At 42.4% G+C, this 27,131-nt stretch overlaps 1 protein-coding gene across 5 annotated transcripts in view; it reads left to right on the top strand.

The window, feature by feature from the left end:
- Window positions 1–27,131, top strand: part of Plcb4 (phospholipase C beta 4) — a 356,880-nt gene that overhangs the window by 133,102 nt on the left and 196,647 nt on the right. For all 5 annotated transcript variants that reach the window (XM_041671004.1, XM_041671007.1, XM_041671005.1 and 2 more), the window contains exon 3: window positions 8,065–8,123. The gene's annotated coding sequence lies outside the window, so the exon portion shown is untranslated. The remainder of the gene's footprint in view (window positions 1–8,064; window positions 8,124–27,131) is intronic.

The raw sequence follows: 27,131 nt of genomic DNA, 5'->3' as shown, positions 1-27,131 counted from the left end.
TAGATTGATGGTGAAACTTGTTTCCTAGCAGCCTATAAGAGGGGGAACCACTACAGGAAGCAGTGAGATGGTTCTTTCTCTCTGGCGCTCTTCTGGAGCCATAGCTCTTGAGTTTCCCATGGTACTATTTTTAGTTTAATTTACACAGATCATTTTCTCCGTTCTCCTAGTGATTTGACAGCTGAAATAAAGGAGTGGGGGAGGACTGTAATCGAATGCCCTCTCCAGGCAGCAGGCATATGATAGGCCTGTCTTGTGTACTATTCCACTTAACTTTATAACAGTGAGTTTGGGAGATAATTTTGCTGCTTTGCAAACAAGGAAACTAGGTCCAGGAGAGGCTAATTGACTTGTATTCTCAGAGATAGCTCACTCTGACTCCCAAACCCTTTCCCTTTCTGCTCCCCAAGGCTCTGTTTGGGAATAATGTTTTCTCATTCCATTCTCTCTTGCCAGGGGGATGGTGAGTACTCTGGTCATTTGAGATTGAGCCCTGGAGCTTCTGCTCAGACCTGGTTGCTTCCTGTTTTACTTTTCAGCTCCCAGAAGATTTGGCCTAATTCTATATATTTTTTCAGAGCTTCTATCATATACTTGATCCCTTGTTTCTTTTTCCCCAGTGACTGTGTCAGTTCCAAGGCTCTTTTGTGTCAGTAATTCCTATCTTTGGGCACTACAGTGGGGACGGGGGGGGGGGGGGGGGGGATGGGAGAGCAAGGGGAAAGGCTCGACACAGTGACAGAGGGCTTGGCAAGTTAAAAATCACAGTCATGGAGCCCAGTTAACATACCGTAGTTCCTGAAACTCTTACTAGTGTGATGTTTCTAAAGAGACTAGAAATTAGTTCCCTTTAAAAGAACCAAAAAAAAAAAAAGAAAGAAAAAGAAAGAAAGAAAGAAAAAGAAAAAAAAAACAAAAAACAAAGCACCGAAACTGCAATCCAGTGCAGATTAAAGTTGACACTGCCTGTGTTGTTCTCTTGGACGTCATCACACTTTCTGGTGACTATCCAGGCTTTAAGGTTTCATCATGAAGCGTTTCTGCAAGAGACTTCCAAAAAGAAAGATGTGTCATGGGACAGATGATGTGCCACTGGAGGGCTTTGAGGAGTGGGTGCCCTGCTGCTCAGTACTGGAAGCCAAGTCACATGTGATCACTGATCATTCCAAATATGGGTAATTTGAACTGAGAGATAGCACGTAAAGTCCAAAAGCTTGGAATGCCTCGAAACCAATAGTAAACTGTCTTCATTTTTACATCAGTTCCATGTGCATTGATTATGTGAAAATGTTTGGCAGCTAGTGGCTTACTTATAATATGTTCTAGAAATTGAACTCATTTTCTTTAACCTTTCTTGTTTTGCATGACTGGAGGTTAAACCTCAGACTTTGAGCGTGCCTTGAGTGTGTAAAGCAAGTGCTTCGTCATAGAGCCTCGGCCTTCATCTTCTCTTCCCAGTCTTTTCTAGTTCCCCCCATTGGTAATAGCCTTACAAATCACAGAACAGAATCGCAATTGTGAAATTTATAGAATTGTTCGAGCTCATCAGATTTCACAGTTATACGTGCGTGTGTTCAGTATAGCTGAAGCACCTGTGCAGATCCCTGGGCTACCAATGCAGACAGAGCCCTGAGGACTTCCATTGTGTAGGTCTCTGGTGCTGTCATTTCCTAGGGTCAGTGGCCAGCTCTGTTTCTCTCTTCGCTTTCTCAAGAAGAACTACTAATTTGTGCTTCATCTGTATAATTTACGTTATTTTAAGTTTGTCATATACATGGAATTATATATTGTATATTCTTTTGAGGTTATTTCAAGTTTGTCCTATACATGGAGTTATGTGATGTATGTTCTTTTGTGGTTAGCTTCTCTTACATCACCCCCTAGCCTTCACCCTAGTTGTTGTTATTTAACAGCTCTTTGTTTTAACGCTGAGTGGTATTCCATCTTCTTTGTACATTTGTATGGTAATGTTGGAAAGCTTAACATTGCATGTGTTACTTGCCTTTGTGGTCTTCCCTGGGTTGGCTGGACAGCACTGGTATCAGAGCATGGCCATTGGAAGCCATCCAAAATGCATGTTTCTATTGCAGCTTTCAATGTTGTTCCGGCATTCCTATTCTAAGAGGTATGTTTTTATTTTGCTAATTGCTAAGCAGGTTATCTGGAGATGAATAGGGCTTTGACAATCATTTTGAGAGAATAAAATCGTGCCAGTGTCCTTCCCAATCTCTGTCTCTAGCCTCTGTGTGTGTGTGTGTGTGTGTGTGTGTATGTTTATATGTGTGTGTTTCAGAAAGAAAAGCTTTAGGTTTCTGACCACAAAAGAAATGTCATAAGGTTAGCAGGAAGGGATATTTTATACCGCATGCCAGTGGTATTCAGCAGAATATTTTGAGACTAATTAAATGGCTCATATATATCACAGAATCTCCCCCTCCCCCCGCCCTTGGGAACTTAAGAAACTGTTGTTTTTTTTTTTTTTTTTTTTTTTTTCAACTCAAGCTTCAAAAAGAGATCAGCTCAGTGAGCTTATGGTGAAAGCAAGAAGCAGGACACAGGGACGCTGCAGAGCAGATTAGAACGGAGCAACGGATAAAAGATAATACCATTTTCAATTAAAATTGCCTGGGGAAATTAGGTAGGCAGAGAATAATTACCTGGGTTGGCAAGCATCCAGGCTTGTGAAACTGAGACCCTGCTGGAATCTTCTGTGGGGTTCACTGAAGATCACGGGAAGCCGGGAACGCTTCATTTATATGTCACCTCAGACAGACGTGAATGCTGTGCTGCATTGCTTGGGATTTGAAGTCAAATTATATAGCTAGGGACCCCATGAAAACCCAAACCACAGAAAAGCAATAGCACAATACATCAGGTGAAAGCGAGAGTTCTTTGACAAAATAAACTTGTGTTTTTAGGATTTCTACTAATAGCCAATAAAACACAGGAACTGAGATTATAGAGTAGAAACTGAAGATGCCCAACTAACTTATAGTTCTAGCTCTCACTACCTGTGTCCAGAGGGCCTCTGGATGCTAATGGTCCTTGGTTACTGTCCCTGAGTCATTGCCACCTGACACACAGACTTGCCTAGCCTAGGGGGGAAGTGAGTCACCCAGATCACATCCACCTTGAATGCAAATGTTCTGATTTAATGTTGTGCTTCTCTTCACGGATCCTGTGGTGACTCAGTGCTACCTCTGAGCTGCTGAGGTTGGTGAGCTTCCTTGGCGTCTGTGGTACCCCGCCATGCTGTTCTCACTGGGGCTGGGTGTGATGAATGGATTTGAGATTACTGAACTGGGAGTCTTCTTTGTCTGTACCTTAAGGAGGTCCATGATCTTTTCTGTAATGGCAAAAGAACCCAAAGGCTTTTTTCTGCCTTCCTGCAGGGCTAGATTTTACTGTGTTCATTTATTTACAGTTTATCCATTCTGCCCGAGGCCATAATGGATGAGGATTTGAAACAAATTTGAAGCAAAATTAGGAGAGATAGCTCAGTAGTTAAAAGCAGTTGCTTCATTTCCACAGGATGCAGGTTCAGTTCCCAGCACCTACGTATCAGCTCTCAACTGTCTACAACTCCAGTGTCAAGATAGCCAAAGTCTAATCTAACCTCCAAGGGCTCCTGAATGTGTATATATATATATATATATATATATATATATATATATGTGTGTGTGTGTGTGTGTGTGTGTGTGTGTGTGTATGTATATGTGCATATATATATTCTCACACATAAAATAAAATAGAATAAGTATATTTTAAACACTCAATATGCTAAGGGCTAATGGATATGTGAAACATATTTTTAAACATTTTTATACTTTTACTTTATTGTTGTAGTGGCATATGTGTTGTCTCTGTGAAATTTCTACTAAACAGCTTAGTTGAATAAAAAAGTAGCTGAATTAGTTTATAATCTCATGTAATTAAAAAAAAGCCCATGTTGTTCTTTGGACTCTATGTGTTAATAGAACAAATATATTATTTCCCTCTGCACACATCTTCTGGATGTCTTTTTTCCTTTGTATTTTCTTGTTGTTTTCTTTATCTTTTTGTATGTGTTCACATGCTTCTCTGAAAGAATGTCAATTTTCTTGGCGTCTAATTTCTTAACATCTACGATAAAGGAGAGCAATGCCTTATATAGGTTTAGAACTTGGTACATTAGTGTATTCTTCGGGTTGGCGTCATTCCTGGGGGAGGAATGGGAAGATGGTTAAAGATCAGACCCGGCTTCAACTTTGAACAGTTTATCTGTGATCAGCGGGAAAGGGCCCTGCACATTTATTAGGTGGTGATGTGTCTGGGCTGGCGATCCTGGGTTCTGTAAGGAAGCAGGCTGAGCAAGCTGCAGAGAACAAGCCAGGAAGCAGCACCCCGCCGTGGTTGGCATTTGCATCACGCCTGCCTCCAGGTTTCTGCCCTGCATGAGTTCCTGCCCACGCTCTATCATATGGAACTCTGAAAGAAGTAATCTCCCCACCCACCCCAAACTGCTTTTGGTCAATGTGTTTCATGACGGCATTGTCGTAACTAAGACAGCCAGTTACCTTTCCTTGTGACATCACTTTCTACCATGGCTTGAGGTTCACAGATAGTAGATGTCTGACAGGCATAGGTGCAGTGCTGTAATTCCACACCTTTGACTCACAGACTTGGGGAGTATGTCTTGGCCCATTGGTTTTAAAGCACACAAGCACACACACACACACACACACACACACACACACACACAGAGGGGGTGGGCGGCAGATTAGATTACTGGTCAGAGCCTCTGGAAAGGAAGGAAGCACGATACCAACTTAGTTAGACACTAAACACATAGCCCTATAATGGCATGCCAGCTTCTGACTGACCAAACCAGGAACTAATAAATGTGTTTTAAGTCACTGTGTTTGTGAAAATTTGGTAAGAAGCCAAAGAAAATGAACACATGAAGGAAATCTGCCAAAAAAGAAAAATCTATGTTTCTGATATCAAGCTCCTAGAATGATTTCAAGTTACAAAGAACAAACATCCATGAAATGCCTCCCACAACCCCTACGAAGAATCCCCAGTTTCATACTTCAGTGCTTAGCCACTGCCAATGGCTGATGCAGGGGCTATTACACTTCTTTGTAGCATTTAGGAGGTTTCCTCAGACTGGTGGTTTTAGACTTCGGGAGGGACATTTGGAAGGCTAGAGGCTCTCTGGGTAGACATTCGTTGCATGGTGGCAACAGGATAGGCGGAGTGGGAAGGCAGAGTCCTCCCTTCCTTCATGCTCATAAACCTTGCTGAAGACATAAACCTGCATTTGGAGATCCCTAATTCCAGGGTTCAGTGATGAAGTGGACTTGGCACAAGGGTCCAGGAGAGTGGGGACCTGGAGGTAAGCAGTAGGAAGGGGCTATAGTTTTCTGTCTGTGACGGACTTAGTGTCTGGTATGTGGTATTAGGTAGCAGGCCACCTTCCTTGTTTTTCCTGTGAGTCTCCTTGTTTTTGTTACTTCTCATTGAGTATTTGATGTATATCAGGTTTTGTTCTATTAGCATCATTACGATATTGAGATTTGGGCATTTTGTTTAACTATTAAGTCACTTCTTACATTATAGGAAAACATATTTTTTTCTTTTTTGAAAGACTGAACCACAGAGTGAGGACACACAGACAGTGCTGATATCTGTTCCTCTGCACCCCGCCATCACATTGACAGCACTTCCTTTTCTAGAGACCACATTTAACCCTTCAGTACCCAGATTTATACTCCCTGAACCAGAAAGCTGACCAGTGGGCTATCACTCCCAGACCATAACATGGCCATCGTATGCCAGTGTCGGAACGGCTGCAATGAGCTGGTCTGTAAGGTTTTTAAGACAATGCTTTTTTCCTGGGATGCCTGCTCTGCTGGGGTCCTAGGGGAAACAGAGGAAAGGTGGGAAACAGCATGTCTAGTCTGTTAGTCTTTGTTTACAGAATGATAGATCTGGCAGGGAAATTAATTGATGAGTTTCCTTAGACCTAGGCTTGTTTCATAGTCCCAAGAAGTTTAGTGTCTCAGCTCTGGGGGGACCACTTCATTATTTATTTCATTCAACAGAGGTTCCTCCCTCCTGCCCCTGAGCTCCTTTTAAATGCCAGAGCCTGTGCTAAGTGCAGGGGATCTAGACGGTGCTTCAGTACACACATAATCCGCATCCTCCTGGCAGCTACAGTCTAGTGTTCATATGCAATTACAAACATACATGTAATACAAAAAATACAAGACATTTCATAAAGGAGGTAGTACCATCAAGCTTAACCCTGATCCGGGTGTCATGTATCCACACAGCCAGTGTTGTCTAGAGCCTGGCATCTGAGGGAGGCTTTAGTGTCTCTTCTTCGTAGTTTTGTCGTACAAAAGCGGAATAGTCATAGCACAGCATTTCGGAATTTCTGTGTGAGTTCTGTGTCTTTACTTTAGTTAGGGCTTCCACTGTTGTGCTAAGACACCACGACCCTAAACAACTTGGGGAGGAAACGGTTTACGTTGCTTCCCCTTCCATGTCACAGTACATCACTCAGTTGTACAGGCACCCAGGACAGGAACCTGGAGGCGAGAACTGACGCCGAGGCCGTGGAAGGGTTCTTCTTTTGCTCTCTATGTCTTGCTCAGCCTGTTTTCTAATAGCACCCAGTGAGCCGCCACCCACAGTGAGCTGGGTCTTTCCACATTCATTATCAATCAAGAAAACGCACCACAGTCTTTCCCATGGGGTGATCTGGTGAGGGTGTTTTCTCACTTGAGGTCTCCCCCTCCCAAATGACTCCAGTACCATCATGATTCAGTTCATCCTTACAGTATGGCTTCTAGTGGATATTCACTGAGTCAGTAAATCCGATGCATACAGTGCTCCACATTCTAAAATCTATACATCATGTCCAAATGGAATGTTTCCATGTATAGTTTGGGGTGAATTCCATAGTTTCTGAATTTCACCTTAAAAGTAGTATGTCTTCTGGTAAAAATAACATACAGTAGTTTAATAATAGATTTAAACCAAAGGCCCATTCTCCTGTCTCCCCCCTTCTCTCCCTTTCTCTACTTTCCCTTCCATTCCACTGTTTCAGGTTCAGGTTCTCGTCATGGGTTCAGATGATGCTCGCGTCCAGGCATTTGCATATGGACCGGGGACGTTTGTTTAAACAAAATGGGGTCACAAGTGCACTATGCTCTTTCACGCTCCTGAAAAGAATCCTGTGACCTGTGGATTTATATCCACAGCTGTTTTTCTAGATTTGTTTCTGTATCGAGACACAGCCTTTATTGCTGTCCCTTCCTCCATGCTGTAGACACCCCATCCATCCACAGTCATAGACACTGTTGTTGTCATTCCTCTACCTGCCTCCCATGTGCCCAGGAGTTCGTCTTACTCCCATGTGCTTCTGATACCACCTGAAATTTTCCTGCTACAAACTGGAAAGGTCTTAAGATTAAACTCTAGCTGAACCAAAACTCGAGCAGCAAACCCGGGCTTGATGGAAACAGCCTATCAATAAAGAAAATATAGGAGCAGAGAAAGTCGGCTCTTTGCTTCTAGGTGCAGTTCACTGTAAATCTGTAAATCCAGTTCCCCTGCAAATCTGTCCCGCTCAGCACTGTAGTACCTGGAAACATTACTTCCAATGACAGTTCATCCAAGGACATTTGAAAGGTTCCCTGCAGTTACAGGTCATCTGAGGTCATTTTCCTATTAATCAGGAAAAGACAATCCAATTATTTGCGAAGATCTTTGATAGCTCTGTTGTTCAGTTGCTGCTTAATTAGTTTACTAAATTAAGGGCTTGGTGGGAGATAGTACCATTGCAGAGCATGTGGAAAACCATGCAGCATGTAGCAGTGACTGTTTCTGACCTGATCACTTGAAACCTTTATTGTCTAGATCTACTGTCATTAGTAATTTAATGCAGCCTGCTGATATGCTTTAAGAAATATGAACTGGATTCTGATTGTGAAACCAAAGGCTGCTTACCTATGAGAGAACTCTGAAGGAACCTCACACTGACTTTTGCTTTGTCTGTGGCTACTTTCTTTGCAGGGAACTGCGCACAGGGTTTGACCAGGTAGACGCCCCTTGCTGTTGTTCCCAGCTGCCCGGTGAGTACCCACCCTGGAACTCATGGGGACGAATTGTACTGGTGGCATTTGGAGTTTGAGATCCGTGAGACAAATCTTTTCATCCAGTGTCTCTTAAAATTGGTGCGGGACTGTTTTCCTTGGCCTGGTGGAGAGGCAAGCGGGATTTTCTGGGTTTTGCCTCACTAATTAGGCGACTGACTCAGCCCCTTACTGTATTCTCGTTGCTTGTGACAGTGCTACCTAAATTTATTTTTTTATTTTTTATTTTATTTTTTTTAATTTTTCGAGACAGGGTTTCTCCGTACCTTTTTTTGGTTCCTGTCCTGGAACTAGCTCTTCTAGACTAGGCTGGCCTCGAACTCACAGAGATCTGCCTGCCTCTGCCTCCCGAGTGCTGGGATTAAAGGCGTGCGCCACCACCGCCCGGCTTGCTGCCTAACTTTAGAAAGCATTGAGGGGACAGCTGTGTAGGTTCTCTTTAGAAAATTCCCACCATCATCAAAAATCACAGCCCTCCTTGCTCACCAGTGAGAAGCTTTTATTTTGGGTCATCTTCCTGCGGGAGTGATGTCAGTCAGTTCCTTGCACACCCCTCTGACTTTACTGTCAATCCTTCAGGGGATGCCCAAGTCACCAGAATTATCTTCGTGTAACCCACTGGTTTTCTTTACAAATGGACACTGTCGGTGCTTTGTAAGAGGACCCAGTCCCAGCTGAGATGAGAGACTGCCGTCGTCAAATGGCTGTGTTTTAATTCCTGTTACCACATCCTTTAAGAGGCACGAAGTCACTTTTCAGTGATTCCCATGAACCAGTGTCTCCCCTGGTCCTCATGACAGGTGCACGCAGAGTCCCACGCTTTAGTAACAGTCTTCTTCAGGAGACTGCACCCCAGGCCAGATGTGTCATTATCTCCCGGCACTGACCCTGGCTGATTTTCTTCCGGCCTCTGTGTGAGGGGAAGGAAGAATTGCATAACTTGACCCATCTCCAAATGACAATTCTTTAGTGACATAAGAGTATCAAGAAAGTAGATTTATTATTGAATGTTCCTATCTATTTTCAGTCCAGTGTACTATATTTTACCACCCCCAAAGGGTGACTCATAAGCTTGTCTTGGTAGGCACAGTCCAGTTCAGGATGCTGAGTAATTTTGGAGACTTTGTATCAGCCTAAATACACCCTTTGCTTTCTATTCTGTTTGCATTTTATCTTTCTGGGCTGTCTACTCTTCCCATACTTCAGTTACTGTATCCATAGATGGGCCACGTTTCTGCTCATTTTATCACACACACACACACACACACACACACACACACACATACACACACACAAATATGTATATATATTGTCTGGATGAAGGCATCTGAGTTTAATGAATAGAAATAACTAGCGTCATGAGTCACAACAGCACCAGAATGGGGGATTGGTTTGTTCCGTGTTCTGGGTTCAAGGAGGAATGCTTCTGTGTCACATGGTCTGTGTTTGGCATTTGATGAGATGCAGACTTTCGTTGGCTCTAAGCTTTAGGACAGCAGATCTCTCATGAGGCTTATCCCTCCCCATCCCCACAGCCCTGGTTGGACTTTACTCCCTGGCTGTCAGCTGACATCCTTGTGTTTCTCTCGCCCTTAAGTGCAGACGAGAGTTCTTTTCGACTTCCCTACAGGAACTCCTAAAAAGAAAAGCATTTGGTCTCACTTAAGCACCACTCAGTGTTACATCTTATGAATTATGATGCTCTGAAAAATAGTGAATGATCTTGCCAGGTGTAGTGGTGCACTCCTTTAAGCCTAGCACTTGGGAGGCAGAGGCAAGAAGACGTCTGTGAGCTTGAGGCCAGCCTGGTCTACAAAGTGAGTTCCAGGGCAGCCAGAGCTACACAGAGAAATCCTGTCTCAAAATAAACAAAAAACAAAAAAACAAACAAACAACAATATTGAATAAGGGTGCTGGAGAGATGGTTGCTCAGTAGTAGTTAGGAGCACCTGCGGCTCTTCCCGAGCAATCACTAGCACCCACGTGGCAGCTCACAACTGTCTGCAGCTCCAGCTCCAGGACATCCAGCACCCTCACACAGACACACGTGTAGCCAAAACTCCAGTGCACGTAAAATTAAAAAAATATTAAAAAATATTGAATGAATTCTTTGTACAATACAAAAACCGGAAAGCACTGGGCGGTGGTGGCACACACCTTTAATCCCAGCACTTGGGAAGCATAGACAGGCGATCTCTGTGAGTTTGAGACCAGCCTTACCTACAGAGTGAGTTCCAAGACAACAAGAGCTGTTACACAGAGACAGCCTGTCTTGAAATAAATAAATAAATAAATAAATAAATAAATAAATAAATAAATTTTTAAAAAAGAAAAGCATTTAGAACTGGCATCTGAGCAATGTTGATCGTGTTTTGGAATGTTGCTTTAGGCCCTTTGGCTCCAACAGCGAGTTATTTCATAGTACATAGTAGTTCAGTACTTTTTAGTGTATTTTGTGTCCACAGTGTGCATTCAGAGTATATTTTAGTTCTCGTGGTGTGTTTTAGATTCTGCTTATTTATACCACATCAAACTTAGCTTATTACCAGTGTTAGTCAATAAAATTTAAAAATTAAAGACCTATACAATTTGGGCTGGAGAGATGGCTCAGTGGTTAAGAACACTAATTGTTCTTTCAGAGAACCTGGGTTTAGTTCCCAGCACCCCCAATGCAACTCACATCTGTCTGTTCCTCTAGTTCTATGGGAAGTTAAACCCTCTTCTGGCCACTGTGGGCACTAGGCATACAAGTGGCTCACAGACATACATGTAGACAAAAACCCCATACTCATAGAAGAAAAAAATACCGTGAACACAATGACCATTTTTAGGTAAATTATCCTCATTTTTATGTTGTTAAAGATTTATGTCTGATCAAGCTAAAGATAATTTGTAAATTTGGAAAAAGAAAACAACTTTGGTTCTTGGATTGTAGAGCTGCATTTATTTCAAACCCTTACGCATTAACGACGCTGTGATTCATGTGGCAGCAAGAATAGCCATGGAAGTCTATAGGCTACGGTTTTATATTTTCAGAGCGTAGCACTCATGTCGGGATTCTCACGCTGAGGCTGGGTGTGGTGGAACATGAACGTGGGATGTCATGGCAGGAGGATTGTGGGTTCAAGGCCAGCCTGGGCTATATAGCAAAATCATATATCAAAAACAAATCACAACACCAATAAAATATATAGAACTTGACGATTTCTGCACAAGTGATTCATTAATCAGGTCTCTCAGGGAACATTAGTAAGTGGAGCCAGGGGAAGAAGCAAGATGCTTGCCCAGCCCGATTAGGAGGTGGGGTGGAGGGATCCTCAGCCCAGAGATCTAGAGATTCTGCTTCATGGGGCAGCTGAGCTGGGTGACTCCCTTCCCCATCAGCCTCTGGCTATAGGCAGAACTGCTGCTGTCTTCCTCTGCAGGAGAAGATGCTGCCCTGGTGGAAGAGGCTCTACTTGGGAAGTTTCAGTTATATCCCTGCATCTCTTCTGTTCTTTCCCAGTGAAAGTTAAGCCTTTCTGAAATTATATGAAATTCATTTTCTTCCCTTGAGAATGTACTAAACTATACCTTCGTTCTCTAAGTCCTTATATGACTGCAATGTTGAAAGACACCTACGTTCTTCCCAGCTAGTGGGAATTAGAGCTAGAAAAAATTAGTATTTGAAAGTCTTCTTTAAATCATTGTTGCCATGAATAATGACCTCAGTGCAATGAAGAAAGAGACAAAGATACCATGTGATTATATGATTGAAAATCATTCTTTCCAGAAACAAATCCAAGTTTAATATTTACCACCACCACCACCAACAACAACAACCACATCACCATTACCACCTCCACCACCACCACCATCATCACCACCACCAACCACATCACCACTACCACCAACAGCAACTACATCACCACCACCACTGACAACAACCACACCACCACCATCTCCACCATCACCACCATCATTAACAACAACCACATCACCACCAACAACAACTACATCACCACCAACAACAAGCACATCACCACCACCTGCACTACAACACACCACTACCACATCACTGAGCCAACGCCCCCAGCCTGACGTAATTCCCTTTGTTCTTATCTCTTTTATTCATCTTTTGAAAACATTTTCACAACCGTCTTAGGGAACAACTTGCATTTCCTTAGGCACCTTCAGTTTCAAAATGACACAAAAGTTCATGTTTGCCTGCCTGAGCTCTGAGATCACCGCTGCCCACCATGTGAGCTATGCATATCATTTTAAAACACTTGATTTTCTAGTCTCAGTAAAGAAAACAAACAGAGCATAGCAGCCAAAGCTGAAGGCTGGGAGTCTTAACATGGTCAGTTAAATGAATACGAATGATGTATTTAGCCTAGCTTATCCAGATTATTATCGTTTGACATTTAATCAGTATAAACATTGTTGAGATGTCATACTTTTTAATACCGGTGCATCTTGTGTGTGTGTGTGTGTGTGTGTGTGTGTGTGTTCACATGCACATACAAGTGTACTTTTATACAAGTACATAGACACTTTTATGACTATTCATGTGTAGTCCAGAGGACAACGTAGGTGTCTGCCATCTACCTTTCCTTGAGACAAGGTTGCTCACTGAACCTGTAATTTCTTGAGCAGGCCAGGCTGGCTAGCCTGTGAGCCTCTGAATCCATGTGTCTCTGCCTCCCCAGTGCCAGGGATTACAAATGCACTCCACCCATGCCTGACATTTTTTAAAAATATTTATTTATTTATTATGTATACAATAGTCTGTCTGTGTGTATGTCTGCAGGCCAGAAGAGGGCACCAGACCTCACTACAGATGGTTGTGAGCCACCATGTGGTTGCTGGGAATTGAACTCAGGACCTTTGGAAGAGCAGGCAATGCTCTTAACCAGTGAGCCATCTCTCCAGCCCCCATGCCTGACATTTTCATGTGGGTTCTGGGGATTCAACTTCAACCTTTGTGCTTTATCAGTCGAGCCATCTCCTCACCCTACCCCATACATAGCAAATCTTAGTTCCAAACTGTGATATTTTAAGGGCTCAGAAAGTGATATTTGGCTTTAGTGGGCCAATTTGTACAGCACCACTTTACAGTGGCAACAATTGTATAGTATGAGGCTTACCACTTTTAAAAGTTTCTGGTGCTGGGGACTCTCTCAGCTTGGACCCTACTCAGGAAAGATGTCAGCCAGCTGTCCAGATGAAGTGAGCTGAGCCACTCTGGTTCAGTCATTGCCTAGAGAGCCTTGCAGGCAAGAACTGGGGATCCAAAAACTGGACTTGGTGGGTGAGATGTTAGTAATAGCTTTCAGGCATGGAGTCATCTAGAATTAATTTTAAGTAAAATGTGAGCTGCATATAGAAAGACTAACAAAAAGGACAGTATTTCAGGGCTGAAAAAATATGTATGTGTATATGTTGTGTGTTGGGGAAAGTTCTAGAAAAGTTTGCAGGAAGGCACATTTAAGAGCAGTGGTAATTCTCATGCAGGAAAGGTAAGGGCTGGCCAATTTCCTGGGATTTTTGTAGTTTATAAAATATCGCCATAATCCAAGATATATTGGGGTCTGTTCTAGTTATAGATTGCTTTAAAGTAAAACGTGGGCTTTGAAATAACAAACAGTGACTGGTCTCTTTGATACTACTTCTTGTTGGGGTCCACACTTTGAGAAGGCCTTGGCTGCTGACATTGGGGCAAGAGGCTGGAGTAGCCATGGGCTGGCTGAGAATCTCCCTTGTCACACAGCCTATTTTTTTTTTCCTCTGAGATCGTCTCTTCATGAGCAACTGAGTTGAGCTCTGGGGTATGTTTTCCAGTTGACGGAAGTACCGCCACTTTATGAGTTGGCCTTGGACCTGACGCCTCGTGGCTTCCATCAGTGGGTCTTTCCTGCTCTGCTGTACATGTCGCGGTCTCTTTAGTCATACTCTAGGAATGTTCTCACATTATTCCAGAACTCATAATTCTGCCCAGCCGTTCTCTCCTTTTGTTGCCCAGTAACATAGGCCAGGTGGTCCTTGACAACATCTAGCAGTGCTTATGGTTTGAGTGTCCAGCTGTATCCCTGCGTTTGTCTTTCAGTATTCTTCCTTCTGCTTTTAGAGCTGTTCCCAAGCAGTGGACAAATCCCAAATCCTTTTCTTCTTTTTATAATTTGTTGAGGAATTGTGAACTATGAGAAGATGCAGAGAAATGAAGAGGAGGGCAAATCTCTTTCCTCACTTCTCTTCCTATAAGGACATACCTTTATCACCCGTGCATGTCATCTTCAGAGGACAGAATTCTTCACTTCGGCTAGTGCTCAAGTTTTTCTCCCTGTCTTCCTATGGTGGCTCCTTTTTGCCCTATCCCTTTTTCTCCTTGTCTTCCCTTTCCAGTCTGATTAGATGGGAGGGAAAAAGGCAGGAAGCAAACAGTGTGACCTTTGAAAGATACTTTTTGCTGATAGGAGTCAAGGTCAACATTGTGTCAGGTTCTTCTTCTCTGGTTTCACAGGAGTTTCCATACTTGGAAGTGTCACCTTTACACAACTTTGGGACTGACGGGAGGTGCACAGTGGATGTCCCCTTGGCTCACCTTCCTCTGCAGAGTCACCACTGTCCCCTAGGAGTGATTTAAATGTCAACCATGTAAACCTTTAAATAAAGTGTTCTCAGCCCTGGAACTTATTTTGAAATGCATGAAAGTGCTAGATTTTCATCAAAGCTAGTGGGATGCAATGTTAGTGACAGAAATCTAGTTGCCAGCTACATGCTATACCTGCAAACTGTAAGAATATACGTGCTGTTTACAAAAGAACTTTAGTTTATTTTAAAATAAAGCCCTAGAGAAGAGATGCATCAACTAGAAATTATAGCAGGATGTATTTGAAAACAAAATGTCAGTTTTGTGCCGCAGCGTAGGCTTAAGCTTGTCCTGTCTCTCACTGAAGCGTGCAAGAGGCTGTATGCACGATGAGCTTTGTTCCAATTTCAGCTTCCTCTCAGGCTTTGAAGAAACAGGCGAAGGCCTGGAAAGCCTACCACAGGAAAACCCTCTAAGACTTTAGGTTTCCTCTTACAGCTGGTGGCTTCCTTGAGCAGTTGTCACCCACTCCATGACATGCTGAAGTTGTTGGAGTCACTGGGATACGGCTGCTCAGTGGTCTTTGAGAGGCTACTTGCAAGTAAGAACATTATTATTCCAAAGGCCCGATTCTCTCTCCTGTTACCCATTTTACTGTGTCCATTTTAAGTGGGATGTTCACAGTCTTTTCTACCCTGAAGTATAGATTTACTAACAGGTGAAATGGTTCTTGTTTCTGGTCTATTTCTATAAAATATGAGGGAAAATTAGCTAAGTGTAGCTCAGTAGTAGAGCACTTGCCTAGCATGTACAAGGTCTTGGTTCAATCTCCGGTACCATGAAAATAAAATAAAACCTGCGATTGGGGCTGTTGCTTAATGATGGAATACTTGTTTAAGGCCTTAGACATTGTAGAGAACACACACACACATACACACATACCACATGCACCACATACCACATGCATCACATACACCCTCCCACACACAAACCCCAACACACAAATAAACAATGTCTTTCTTATAACATTGTAGATATTGTTGCGTTTGAAGAGTTCATGCTTGCTTTTCTGTAGTTAAAGAAGAGCAGAGGTCCTGTCTTTGTTGTCCTCGGGTGGGAAGAGACAGCTTGCCCAGGACTGAGGACTGATGTAAACTTCCCAAGAGAGGACCAACCAGTGACCTTGGGCCCCCACACCTGGAAGATCAGCTGTTTCCTTCCTTTGCAGAGAGTCAGGTGTCATCAGAGCAGAAGGAGATCAGTTATCACCTCCAGTGGCTCCCTGTGACAGTGTGACATGATCTTCTGGTTCTAGAGAACTTACGACTTTGCAACAAGGTTTCAGTTAGGTAGACAAGAGCAGCTCTGTGGCAAATAAGCAAGAAATCCTTGCTTATGTCCAGCACATTTTTTTTTCCTTTGGGACATGCAAATATATTCTTTCTGACCTTATGGAAAAACAGAACCCAAACATAGTTTCCTAATGCAATTAAGTTTACTGAAAAACCAGTGATTTTAAATTTGTCACCTGGAGGAAATCTGTAAAGAACTGGAAGAAGGATGTGAGTCCTGAAGTCTCTACCTCAGTTTGGTGACACAGAGAAACTCTGTCTGGAAAAACAAACAAAACAAGACAGAAAAGCAAAACAAAGGAAAGACTCAGTCTCTCTCTCCCTGTCTCTCTCCCCCTCTCACTCGTTTCATGTGCATCAGTGCATTTGTGCGTGCATGTGTCTTTATCAGTTGATGGTAAGGGGGTCAAGGGGACCCCTGAACTGATGGGTAAGGCTCTAATTGCTAGGCTGTGCTAGTTGTTGGCTGAATTCTTATTGTGAATAGCATCTACTCTTCACAGCTATGAAGCTATAATAGACAAACAGAGATGTGTTTTTCAATTTGGGAACAATGACCCCAGCTTCTCATGAGACCTTACATCAGCAAGTACAAAGTGTTCGTGACCATTAAAGGGGATTTAAGGTTGAAAAGATCTCCAGAATTTGTTTTTAAGCTGGATATTTCCTTCATTATGTGTGCAGCGTTAGAAACAACCATCAAGAACACCCAAGAAAATCATTTAGACTGATCACACTGCAAACTTGGCTCATCATTCAGCAAGCATCTTTTTCATGAAAACCAAATTTGGAGAATTTTTTTTAACAGAAGTCGGAAGCGTGAATCCTTTCTGTCTATAAAGCATCCAGTTACCGTGGTTGTGGCAGCTGGTAAAGTTAGTAAATAATTTTTCCTCATTTGATGCAGTGTTTAGGCATCAAGGTTAATTTGTGGTTCATAGATTATGTATTTCAGCCAAGCAAATCTGACTTGGATGGAAACCAGAGCATTGAAAGTACTGATTGTTTTTGTGTGGAGCGAGTCCTGCATAAGACACCGTACATAAAGACAGGAGAAGAAAAGAGAATTTTTGTAACATGACGTTAAAGAAACATATGGGTATGACAGTAGGTAATTTAGACAATATATGTGATGTCACTTAAATACACATATTTATGCATGATATATATAGTTTTCCAACTTAGTACTTTGGATAAAATTTCACTCTAAATAAGTCAATTTTATTGCATTGAAAATAAGAAGGAAAGGAGGAAAGAGAAACCTTCTTCCATGATGTAGACTTTGTGCTTTGTGTAGTTCCCTACACACCATGTTGGCCAGTGTCTTTTCCGACTGTTTAAAAGAGCAATCTGAGAGGAAGGCTGGCATGTTGTGCTATATTTGCTGTCAAAGCCGCATGCAGCATAGTGAGGACAATGTCTTGTTTCGAGCATCAAAGAGTCTCTTAATCCCCAGATGTCACTTACGCCCCCAGAGCACTGGAGACAGTGATTATATTGTCAAAAGCTGGTGGTGCTAAAATGGAAAGCATATTGTGTTTTACCTCTTTGCCAAATTATAGTCTACTTGGAATGAATAAAATGTATCTGTTTAGTTTTATTCTGATTATCTAGAAATGACTTTCAGATTTCATCTTCTTAATGGCTTAATATTAAACAGAATTATACTGACCTAGAAAAAAATTATTTACCCTGTTCACTAATGTTTTATACATGGTTGCTTTCAATATTTGTATCTATTGTTTATTTACCCATCTAGTAAATATGTGTTGAATGTGTGGCATGTACCTGGTACACATTTGGGGTGATGGGATCATGCACAGCATACATAGGTGATTCGTTTGCACTTGGGGTCAAACACAGCTATATTATGAAGGTGACCTTAAAGCTGAGATTGAAATGATGGAAAGCGAAGACTATGAAGAACGGTGGGCAGACTTTTCTAGACGGAGGAAGAGTATGTACAAAGGTCATGAGTAGGCATGACCATCTTATTGTGGTACCAGCGGTCAGAGGAAGAAACACAGGGAGGCCATGGCAGTAGCCAACCTCCTGTTACCTTCCAGACCTAAGTAAAAGCTGCTTTTTATTGTTGATGTTCCCTATTTGCTTATTTTAAAAACAAGTATTCTTTGACAGGCATGATCAGCTTCATATTTTTGTAAATCACTCTTGCAGTGATAAATTAATTAGATGTGTAGAGCTGAAGATATGAGTGGGGACAGAAAATCTAGTTAGGAGTCTGTTGTCAGTGAGGAGGGGGAGAGTTTAGGCAGGATTTGGAACTAACCTGAATTCTGCAGATGAACTGGACAGGGAAGGTCATGGCGAAAGAGACATTGCGATGGCTAGAATGAGCAATGGTTAAGACATTTGTGGAGATTAGAGATCCTACAGGGAAAATAGAGTCTTTTAGAAGCTATTCATCTTTAAGCTTTGCTATTTAATGTATCTGTTAAGTATACAAGTGGACATGCCAAGTAAACCATTGGGTCTTTGGTCAGAAGCAGGTGGATATATGAGAGTTCTGGCTGGAAGGGTGGGTAATGGAAATAGAGATGATATTTAATGCTTTGGTCCATGTGGGCTCACTTAGCAAGGGAAAATGAACACAGGAGGTCACTTCAATGAAAAGGGGTCCGGGCTGAGGACAAATAACTGACGTAGTCAGAAAACAGGTAGGAAAACACAGAATCGTCATAAAAAATTGTTCAGGAAGGAGAGAACCATTCATTGGGTTAAATGGCCATTCCTTGGTGGGGTCAGGAAGGAAACTTTGTGGCTCACAACATGTAACCCTTGTATCTCACAACATGAAAGCTGCAGTTGTTCTTGACAAGGAGGAATTCTAATCAGTGTAGTCTGGAGCAGGGGTTGGGAGCAGGGAGGTGAAGAGCTCAAACCTGTGTTCCTTTAGAGGCAATGTTGTTACTGATAAAGACACAGGAAAGAGAGGCTAGCAAGGTGGTTCTCAGTTTTCCTAATGTTGCAACCCTTCCATATAGTTCCTCATGCTGGGGGGACCCCAACCATACATTTGTTTTCGTTGCTACTTCATAATTGTCATTTTGCTACTGTTACAAATCATACTGTTAAGTATTTTTGGAGAGAGAGAGTTTTGCCAAAGAGGTCACAACCTGCAGGATAAGAAATATTGGGTTAGAGGTTTAAGGAAATGGAGTGAACATATTTCAGATGGGTTTGTGGACAGTGTTAAAGTGTTCCTTTGAGGTTGTAAGGAATGACAGCTGGTCAAAGTGACTGTGAAATTTTTCTCTAGTCTAGATCAATTCAATGGCTGTAATCAGTTATGAGAACAATAAAAATAGGTCAGAACATGGGGGAATTAGCTAAGTGAACATGATAAAGGGACGGAGGCCAGGACAGGAAGAGTGACTGTAAGACCGTGTAACTGAGGCAGTAAGGAGAGAGGGTTGTCCAGGCTGTATTCCACAGGAAAGGACCAACAGGGTCTGGAAGAGTATAGGTCTTGAGTGAGAGTCAGCATCGTTGGGTCAGGAATTAGTGCATGTTTAGCAAACTGAAAACAGAAACTTCAACTCTGAAAAGCTTCAAAATCTCCACCGTTTTAAAGCACTGCCTGATCTAATTGGGAAATTCCAAACCCTGACGTCTTGTGACAAATGGCAGTCAGATTGCAGACATCCAATGACATTATACATGCTTGCACTCAAGCTACGTGCACAAGGCTTATATGAAGGACAAATGAGTTTGATGTTTAGACTTAGGTATCTTAGATGTCTCCTGAGTATGCAAATATTCCTAAATAACAATTTGAATTCTGAAACCTGCCTGGTCCTACGTGTTCCAGGTAAGGGAAGCAGAGTTAACTGAGGATAGTGGTGTTTGGGCGGGGGACAGGTGGTTGAATGCAGTTTTAAAAGGAATGCAGTACCTGGTTAAGACAACGTCAAGTAAATGCACATAGACAGAACTGACAGCATTTGATGGACAGGGTAGCACTGGAGGCTGAAAGTTTTTAATCTCACAAACCTCTGTTTCTCATAAGGCCATGCATGTTGTGGTGCCTATGATCTTGTTCCAGAAATATTTGATAGTACCTGAGCTCCCCCTTTGGCTATAGATAATATAAACTGACTATTCCGGCAGACCAGACTTCTCTGTTCAACAAGAAACCTCATTTCTAGAAGCCAATGCATGTTTGTATTGTATCATAGGCATTTAGAAGGATGAGCTGCTTCCTAAAATCTCTTGGAAGAAAACAGATGGCATTCATTGCTCTCAAAGCCTATATGGGACCAGGGTCCACTTAGCCCTGGTTTGAAGAGTCCTGAGATACAGAGATGGGATGTTGGACAAATAATCCCATAAATGCCCTTCACAAATACCAGCTGGTTTACATCATGACTTGAGCAAGAAAGGCTTAGGCAAGATTCTCTTCCTGAGCATATTCTTCTTGAGGAAGAATGAAATTTAAACTCCTCTCAGCTGCTTTTGGCACTTTTTTCGAGCAGCCTGGATCCTGTTATTAACTTACCTTCCCAGTAGAGTTCAAAGGGGGGATTTAACAGGCTGGAATTACCTCTGTGTTTCCCGGCCAAATATTTTGGTTGCCTGGATGCCTTGGCTTCTCTGTTAATTGTATGTAAATTTTTTTTATTGAAGTGTGTTTCATACACACTTGGAGAACTGCACAAATCGTAATTGAATGAACAGCTTCTTATATTTTCAGGAAGTAAATGCTCCCTGGTAGGACTTTCCCCAATACCCTGTGAGCTTCTTAATGTCTAATTCTTCTAGTTACTGCCCCTTCCATTAGGGTATATTAATTGCTTTTCTTATTGCTGTAACAAGATACCAGTCAGAAACAAGTTAAGAAAGGAGGCCTATTTGAGCTCATGGTTTCAGAGGGTCTCATTTCCATCACAGTGGGGCAATCATACCAAAGTCCACGCTCGTGGGAATGCAAGATGGAGACACTTTATATGGTGGTAGCCCCGAGAAGCAGAAATAACAAGATTTAAGGGCTGAGTCATAACCATGTCTCCATACCCAGCAACCCACTTCTCTTAGCAAGTCCTCACTTCCCAAGGGGTCTAAAGCTTTCAAATTAGTGCCACAAGTTCAGACCAAGCTTAAAACATGAGCCCAGGGAGATGTTTTGCAAGCAATAATTTAATTTCTCGACTTTTTAAACCACAGCGTCTTCCTGTTTGCACCATGGCACCGTGGCATGATGTGCAGATATGCTAGCAGAGATAAAACATTAAAATGATCTGTAGGTATCTGTCGATGATGCCTTAGTCCTGAAATTCTTCCTGCTATTCTCTCCCTCCCAGAACAAGAAAGAATCTTCCAGCAAGAATGACATCATCCCCACAGGCACCTGAAAGTTATATAATACTCTAAAGGGATAGAACACTGGTACCGTTTCTTCCATCTAGATTGTTCCCCATTTTTGTTTTGTTTTGTTTTTTTTGTTTTTAAAATCCGAATCTCAGGACATTTATCAAAGAGTTCTGTGGTGAGCTGTTTTCTGAGACTAGAGCTAATTGCATTAGGCGGCGTTTTATCTTCCATCTGTGCATCGTGAATAGAGATGGCTCTTCCGATGTAGGCATCAGACATTGGCTAAGTGCTCCCCTGCGCTTGCAACAGAATGACTGGGCAATGTCAGACACCCAGGCAGGACTTTCCTGGACTCATTTGGAATTTGAGGCACTTATTCCAGACAAGCAGAAGCATGCTATGTGACTTTGTATGCAAATTCATAGTTTCACACGAGATCAATGGCTGAATGTTCTTTCTTTTCAAGGTTTCTTAAGTTTTATGATTTTTGGGTAATGGTGTACCTGAAGAAAAATAAAGAATAAGATAATTTCTTTCACATAAACAGGTCAAATATGTTTTATTTTCTCGATAGCATGCGGATGTGTGTTGTGATACACCATCCTATGTTCCAAACACTAGAAGACAATTTTTATTCTAGTAAGGTCCATAAATAACATCTTAATGATACATTTACTATATCCTCCAAATATAGATCATCACATCATCTCATGAGAGAGACAGAATGAAAAACAGCTAAATAAGAATTTTTCAAACATCAGCATTTCTATACTGTATTTTCCTTCACTGTTTTATTTCTGTATGACTTGCATATGGAAGAAATGAAAAGAAATCTAGTTTTTGGATGTTTCTAAACCTATATAATCCCCACACGATCAAGATGTTTATGCTTATATTCAAATGAGCACACTCACGTCAAAACACACATACTCATGCATTCTAGAGGTTAAATGCTAAGAATCATGTCTCTGCATTCCTAACCTGGGCTTTCATGTATCGTTCATACTATACTTGATGGTATGTAAGTATGTACAGTATGAATATCTTTGTACATGTGAGGTACCCCTGTTCTGAGCTCTCAGAAACACTTCGTAGATTTTCACTGAGAATTCCCACCAATGCATTGCCTGCACATGTGTCTTGCAGTGTGGAGTGAGGAAGGAAGTCTCAGTTCAGATCATCACTTCCAGTCAATATCTGTTTACTCAGATGAGTGAACCTGTACTTTTGCATCCTATTTGTTTTATTTGAAAATTTTATATCGTTTATTTTGATCATATTCTCCCCAACTTTTCACCTTTACCATTCCCAATCCACCTATGCCTTCCTATCTCCCAAACTCATGTCTTATTTTTTTTTAAAAATTAATAACCCTTTGACTCTAGTTTGCGGTGCCCATATACACATGGATGTGAGACCATCCCTGGTGTGTGGTTGACATGCCAATAGCTGCACCCTAAACTGACTCTCCTTTCTCCAGGAGCCCTCAGCTGTCCATAGCTCATAAGTTAAGGGTAGAGAATCATGGACCATTTCAGTTCCGAGTTACAATGTTGGCAGCTTTGGTTTTGTGGAGGTCTCAGTAGTTAACACAGCTGGTGTGAATCTGTTTAGTTCATATGCTTTATAAAATTTTCTGCCAGATATTGCCACCTATAAACAGAAGCCTAAGACAGAATCTATCAGCAGCACACTAAAAGGTGTACAATGCAACTGCATAGTTAAAAACCCGGATGAATGGTCCTAATGTCTGTGAAGTCTGAAGCTAAAGATAGTGAAATGGCTAAGGATTTGTTTGGCCAGGCGGTGGTGGTGCACGCCTTTAATCCCAGCACTCGGGAGGCAGAGGCAGGCAGATTTCTGTGAGTTCGAGACCAGCCTGGTCTACGGAGCTAGTTCCAGGACAGGCTCCAAAGCCACAGAGAAACCCAGTCTCAAAGATTTGTTTGAACTGATTCTAGAAGGTTGACTGGTGTGGGTTAACTTGATGTAAATGATTATTTCCACCCAAGTATGTCATACAATATGAGGTTTACAAAATTGTTTTTTCCCCTTTTTGGTTTCAGTGTGTGAGTATGTGTGCACGTGTGCATGTGTGTGTGTGTGTGAGTGTGTTGAAGTATTGAAACTGGGTCTGACTCCATAGCTCAGGCTAACCTCAGACTTGCGGCAATCCTCCTGCCTCAGCCTCCCAAGTGCTGGATTTATAGGTATGAGTCTTATAGGTATGAGTCATCATGCTTAGCACTTTCTTAATTTTTTTAATGATCAGTTACTAGATAATTTATCTTTGCTTGGAGAACACTTGTTTGGACAGCGTCGAGCAAAGCAGGCATCAGGAGTGCAGTAGCACAGGAGCCACACTCTATGAATGATTTCAGCAGCAGTGTTGATTGTCACTGGGTCTGGGCTAGAGAGAATGATGGGCTTGGGCACGGTAATGAGTGCCCTGTGTAGCCCAGGTCACAGTGTGCAGCAGCTGGGTTAGCATGGAGGTGCTAGGGCGTGTGGAGACGAGACTGGTGTAGAAGGGCTAGCCGTCTGTGTGTATGCCGAGCAATGTGCTGTTTTAACGTCCAACTGTGGAACAGTTTGCTGTCACCTTCGGGTTAGGCAAACAGATTGGTGCTAAGGAGGATGGTTCCTCCAGGTCCAAGTGCGCTTTCCTCACAGCCTAAGCTAACTGTGGGGACTGATGAAGGTTGCTGCTGATGTTGGGTAGGGAGGGGCAGGGTAGAACCACCCTAGAGTCATCCTCTATGTGCACAGCTCTGTGTGCATTGCAGAGCTGGGGGATAGCACGGCCCTTTAGTTCCAAATCTCACCTTGCCACACTGTTTGCTTGCACAGATGGTGGTGTCACCAGGCAATGCCACATTTCTGGAGAGCTGCTGTCTTGACTGCTTTTCATAACACATTCCATGCCACTGTGATTTTCCAGGGCATAAAAGGAAAAAGGAAATTGTTAGTAGTTCCTTGTTACTGAACCATTTTCTGTGCTATAAATGGTGGCACTCGAAGGCAGATTATATTTAAAGGACTTTCTGATTCATCTTAAAAATGTGCCCTCCTGCACCTCTACATAGCCGGCTTGATCACTTATGTCGAATAGGTGACCTTTTGACAGGGAAACATTTTTATTTTCTACATAAGAGTAATATGTGTACATGACTTTTTAAAAGAAAATAGTGAAGAAGTCATAATGCAATGGACTGATTCCTGTCCCATAGGTGACTGACCACTATGGAAATCTTTTTGTTAGTCATTGCTAATTTCGGTTGTATCTGCCTTCTAATACCTATCAATTTGCAGATGAATTTTGAATCTGTTTAACGAATGACTGTTTCATGCTAACCCTACATAGTAAGTCCTAGGCCAGCCAGAGCTATGTAGTGAGATCCTGGACTTTAAAAAAAGGAATGTGATCTAATGATAATCAACCCCAGAGCTTAGCAATGCTTGTTTGCTCAGCGTCTTCTTGTGCGCATGGTTCAGAGAGCTTATGACTGTGCTCTTGGAGAAAAAGTGGGAAGATGTCAGGGAATGTCCCCAAAGATGCTGTGTTTGTATGTTCAGTGACTTGACAGTAATATTGTCATGTACAGCTTATAATATACTCTTAAGAATACTATTTTTCTCCTGGTGGAGGTGGTGGATGCCTTTAATTCCAGCACTCAGGAAGCAGAGGCAGGCAGATCTCTATGAGTTCAAGGCCAGTCTGGTCTACAAAGTGAGTTCCAGAACATCTAGGGCTACACAGAGAAACTCTGTCTCAAAACACTGAAAAAATTGGTATTTTCTCTACCCCTTTTCTATCTTGCTGGCTCTTGTATTGCTGTCTGAACAGTCAAGGAATTGAACCCAGGCATGCCCGGTGTACATAGCTTTGCCCCTCCAGTTTTATTTTGTTTTGTTTTTGTTTGTTTGTTTTTTGCATTTGCTGTCTCAGAGCATAATGAAGTATTCTGCACTATCTCTAAGCTTTGTTCTTGTTCCATTGCTAGCTCTAAGGCAGGTCCACCCACTGTAGCCAGGTCCTGGTCCCTGGTTTCTCTGCTTTGACTACTCTGGAGGAAGAATCACCCTGATTTTCTGACTTTGTCTTCTGTTCTTGCGGGCCATCGATACTTTCTCGTCCTTTACATGGCCTGTCACTTCTCTTACTAATTAATTATGTTTTTATTTTGTTGAGGTCCTCACAGAATGGTATTAGAGTAAAGGAAAGCAAAAATATGAATTCTCTCCAACAACCCTGGCCACCTGTGTTTTGCCTTACTGTCAGTTCTGGTGGACCACCGCACATCATTTTTGTTACCGTGTGTCCTCCTGGTGGCTGAGGATTGTGGCATTCACAGACATCCCCTGAACCAGTGAGAAACTGTCCTCTATTTCCCTTCTCTTTGGGTTGTAGAAGGAAAGATAATAACCTGTAAAAGAAATATCCAGACATAGACAGCTTTCCATGAAATGTAAGCAAAATAGAAAGTAAATAAAAAAATTAAGACATTTCTGGTGGTTTTATTCTTATTATTTAACTTCAGAGGAGACGTTTCCTTGAATGACAGTTGTCTGATTTTCTTGTCTGATTGGCTTCAGTAAATACAGTCGCCCCTTCCCTCTGCCTGCTCATCTTGCCCTTACCCATATTCCCTCTGCATTTCTTGCTGTTGGGGAAGCTGGAATCGGAAAGTCAGGCTGTCAGTCATTTTTTTTTTTCTTGTTGCAAATAGTAGCAGCATACATATAACTCAAAACCTTTAAAGAGAAACCAATGAGCCAAAAGCAGAATGAGAAGCAGAACTGACCATGCGTGAAAGAAAAGGAAATGAAACAGTATGGCCCATGCTGCACACGGTTGTCCAAGACAGGGGGCTGTGGGGGGATGAGTCAAGGGATGCCTAGAGTAGCCTCAGAAATGGGCAGCGGTGGGGCAGGACAAAGCCTGAAGGAGCCTGAAATGAATTAGCTCCTTTCTTAGAGAGCAGGGCTTGGTAGGAAAGAGGCATATGGATGCCGCCTTGACAGTCAGTAAAATCTGAGTTGGGGAAATGTAAGTCTGCGCTGTCAGGACTAAATTAGTTAGCTAAGTCCACAGGGATGCTATATTGTCTTCCCTCTGGAACCCTGGTTTGTAACTATAAACCCTTCCTTTCTGTCATAAATTTCTGGATCAGCTGAGGATTTTTCCTGCCTTAGGCTCTGCTCTCTTGGGCTTCCTTGTACACTTGCAGTCAGCTAGAGGGTTAGTAGGGGGCTGGCCAGTCTGGGGGAGTTCCAGTTGTGATGGCTCAGCTCTATTCATGGGATCGCTTCTGTTTTATCAAGTTAGGCTGAGCTTCATGGCATATGAACAAGGTTGCAAGAGAAGGGATAGAAGCATGCAGCAGGGACTCATCAGGTTGTTAGACATCAGCGTACAGGACCATCAGACTAAAGGAAATCTGCATGAGAAGAGAGTTAGGTATAGGGGAGAGGGCAAGAGAAGTTGTTAGCTGAAGACAGCAGATGTGCCCCCAAGCTGTCTACCTAGTTTTGTCTCTGAAGAACTCAGCGGCTATACTAACAGACTTGTCGAGCTGGGAGACTTACCAGGGCTCACAGGTCAAAGGCAATTCAGAAGTTGAAACAGTAATTGCCATTAAGAGAAAATCAGTCTTAAGGAAGGGGATGTGGGATGGAATCCTTTTCCAAACTTCATCCCAAGGATGAGGAACAAGTTCTCTCAGTGGAAAT

Source organism: Microtus oregoni, unplaced genomic scaffold, assembly GCF_018167655.1.
Source record: "Microtus oregoni isolate MIOR12 unplaced genomic scaffold, Mior012 000020F_ref0000438, whole genome shotgun sequence".
Classification (NCBI taxonomy): Eukaryota; Metazoa; Chordata; class Mammalia; order Rodentia; family Cricetidae; genus Microtus; species Microtus oregoni.
The sequence above is the reverse complement of the archived record's forward strand: the minus strand, read 5'-3'. Positions and strand labels throughout refer to the sequence as shown.